Source organism: Limulus polyphemus, unplaced genomic scaffold, assembly GCF_000517525.1.
Source record: "Limulus polyphemus unplaced genomic scaffold, Limulus_polyphemus-2.1.2 Scaffold893, whole genome shotgun sequence".
NCBI lineage: Eukaryota > Metazoa > Arthropoda > Merostomata > Xiphosura > Limulidae > Limulus > Limulus polyphemus.
This window is the reverse complement of record NW_013666503.1, coordinates 124,445-127,890: the sequence shown is the minus strand read 5'-3', so window position 1 is coordinate 127,890 and position 3,446 is coordinate 124,445. Positions and strand designations below refer to the sequence as shown.

General features: G+C 29.6%; 1 protein-coding gene across 3 annotated transcripts in view; it reads right to left on the bottom strand.

Annotated features, from left to right (window-relative positions):
- Positions 1-2,014, bottom strand: part of LOC106461082 — a 55,420-nt gene extending 53,406 nt beyond the window's left edge. For 2 of the 3 annotated variants that reach the window (XM_022387934.1, XM_022387933.1), the window contains exon 1: positions 1,851-2,004. The gene's annotated coding sequence lies outside the window, so the exon portion shown is untranslated. Of the gene's footprint in view, positions 1-1,850 lie in introns of all 3 variants that reach the window. The other variant, XM_022387932.1, reaches the window with a different exon arrangement.
- Between the last annotated feature and the right edge of the window lie 1,432 nt (positions 2,015-3,446).

Here is a 3,446-nt window from a genome sequence, read left to right as displayed (position 1 = left end):
TAGTGTGCTGTTGCTAGTGGTAGGGCAAATAGGATTTTAGGTTGTATTTACAGAAATATTGAGGTTATAATTTCATTGTAAAGGTCACTGGGCTCCTTACCTTAGGAAAGACATTGAATTGTTGGAAAGGGTTCAGAGAAGGGTTACTAGAATGGTGACAGGGATGGGGGAGTTTTCGAACAAGGAGAGGCTGATATCTCTCAAATTGTGTTATCTTGAAAAAAAGAAGAGTTAGGGAAGATCTGATTGAAGTATTTAAGATTGTAAAGGGAATTGATAGTGTTAAAGCATCATCTTTTTCATATTTAACAGTGAAAACAGTAGGACTAGGGGACACAAATATAAATTTTGGCGAGATAGGAGTCACCTTCATCTAATACGATTTAATTTTTTTAACAAGGTGGTTGGCCTTTGGAATGGGTTGCCTTCAGATGTTACAGAGGCAGTAAATGTGAGTTTAAGAAAAAGCTTGATAAGTATATGAATGATAAGGGTTATCTTTAAGATTTTTATCTTTAATTATTTTAATTTAGTTTAGAGAATGGAACAGCTAAGATCGACCAACAGGTCCCATGTTATCCCAAAACATTATGTTATGTTATTCTCAATAACTTAATTGAAATTTCTTACACCAACCAAGAAATGAACAAATAAAATGTTAATGTATGATGTCATTCAAACTAAAGCAAAAAAAAAGTGTTTTATCCATTTAAGTTCTTAGCTGTAATAAAGATTATAATCATAAAATATAATTTTTAAACAAGTTCATAACTTCACTATTCTACTTTTTGTTTTTTAACAGCAGTTCTATCTTGAACTGAATAAGAGATTTTTTATGGTAGTATTATCAACATCAACACACCTAAAAGGAAATACACAGTCAAGAAGTTGTGACTATATGAATTTTGAAGTTCTTGAATTCTTTAACAAACAGTACATAAAATTCAAATACTTAGGGCTTCCTCCCTTTCCTTTTTCATTTGTTGTAATAAAAGTATAAAATCTGTGCAAACAACTGAAAACAATGTATTAACTTTCCATTAAAACAAGCTACTTACTTAGATCAAAACTAAAAATCAACCCAATAATGAGTTTTGAGTAAAGCTAATTAAATCTTTTTCTTATGTTCTTTATGTTTGCTGTGTAAAATTTTTAAATAATTTTAAAATCAATGGACTTTTTTTAAAAAAAACGCTACACAGAGCTATTTTTGATCCTTAATATAAATTGTTTTTTTATATTACAACCTTAAAGCTTTTTTTTTATTTTAAATCGATTAAACTTTAATAAATGATTTATTAATTGACCACAATATATATGATATAGAAATATTTTCAAACAAAATGTACATATGATGAATACTGTAGTATGGTATTACTAACTTGTTTCTAAACGAATATTATTAGTACTAGTACTACTACTAGTAAATAACGCCTGAACTTGAAAATTGTAATCATAAAAATACTGACTTATTCATAAGTTTAACTTAAATAAATTAAAAAACATTAATTATGCCAATTTAAATTAACTAACTTAACCATTAAACTAATATATAAAAATTGAATAAATTCACCTTTCCAACTACGCATTTTAATACTAATAGAACAAATCCAACAGATGTATTTAAAACCCTTCGAGCGTTCGGCATTCCAACACTACACTGAATTCCATGTTTGCCAACTATTACAATGTTGTTAGGCCTAACATTTGAACGGGATAGGCCTAATGGAGCATAGGAGCTTAAGCCTTAGCCCTCGCCCACATTATAACTGGTCTAAGAAAATGAAACAGGTCTGTGAAATGAACTTTTACTATCTAATAAAATCTAAATAGATATGTTTTGTACTTACAACTTTTGAATGTTTTCTTGTCAGATTCTTCAAATGGGAAAAATTAAGAACCTCGAGAGTACTTTTTACAGTTTCAGAAAATCAGGAACTAGCTGTAACAATTCTTTAAATTTCACCATCCTATACTTGTTGCTTACACACTCAAACCCGAAGCGTCTCGTCCTGACGCGGGTGATACCACTTGTAGCTGTTTAGGGTAGGGAACGGTGATCAACGAGAAATGCTAAGAGGGACGTGACAAGTATTTTTTAAAAAGTATAAGGATTATTCTTATCCCAACGTATATTTTTCACGAGAGTAATTTCTCAAATATTTCATGAGCATGTTTATATATATATATGTTGTGTCTAAGTAACTGTGTTCGAAAAAAAGATTAAGCTAAACTTATTTTATGTTTCTACGTCATCTACTGAAGTAAAAGCAACCATTAGAGACTTTAGCCTTTATATACAATAACTTTAAAATTGAGTAAAACTTCTATACTTGTTAAAGAATATATTACTTAAGTTGTTTTTTAATGTGTTTTATAATGCACTTAAACGTATTTTTATTATTGAACCAGCTTATTTCAGCCAATATTTCACACGTAACGCACGAAATATGCTATAAGAGCCCCACACGTATTCCTTTGTTCCGAGAAGTATGACAGGAAAACCTACTCTTAAAGGGGGTAGTTATAAAAGCTTCGTTCTTTCTCTCTCTCTCTGGAAATACAAAAACGAAAATTAGTGTACCCATAAAGTATGACTAACTCTGTCTTGAAGTTTGTATGAAACATAATTTTAAACACATTTTCTGGTCGATATAATTTAATAATTTGATTTATTTAAAATAGCTCAGATAAGTATTGGAAAAGAAAGTTATATTTTATGATTTATAAAATTGTTGGATCAAGCTGATTTTGAATTATTTGGCAATTCTGACATAAAATAAATATTGTAATAAAATAGCAGGTTGGCAAAGCAGAAAAGGCTTTTATGATTGTATTTATTTTTACTTATCAAGATTTTTAACTAGGCAGTAACTAATGCTAGAAATTAGAGTTTTTTTTATTAATTTAACTTTGTTTTTAAGTAAGATAAAAAACCATAGCTTGAAATAAGAATTCGCTGATACCCTAAAGAAAGTTTATCAATACGAAATTCCCCCCAGTGGCACAGCGGTATGTCTGCGGATTTACAACGCTAGAAACCGGATTTCGATACTCTTGATGGGCAGAGCACAGATAGCCCATTGTGTAACTTTGTGGTTAACTTAAACAAACAATCAATAATAAATCTGTTACACACATTTTAAACTTAGCAATAAATTCAACTTTTAAGAAAGACAATTTCAAATCGTATTTTTGAACACATAATAATCATCAAGGAACGCAATGTACGAAAACCCATGTTACAGTCGAAGTCTGAAATGTTATAACAATCGTGAACTGTTGCCTTGAGCTAGATTGTATTTGAACAATCAACAAAAGGCATATTTTTATCTTTTACCAACCCGCCGATTATTATCAGTATTATTATATGATTCATGCACATTATATGGTTTTGTAAGACATAAGCAAATACGCATATACATACAAATTTAAAAAAATACAGT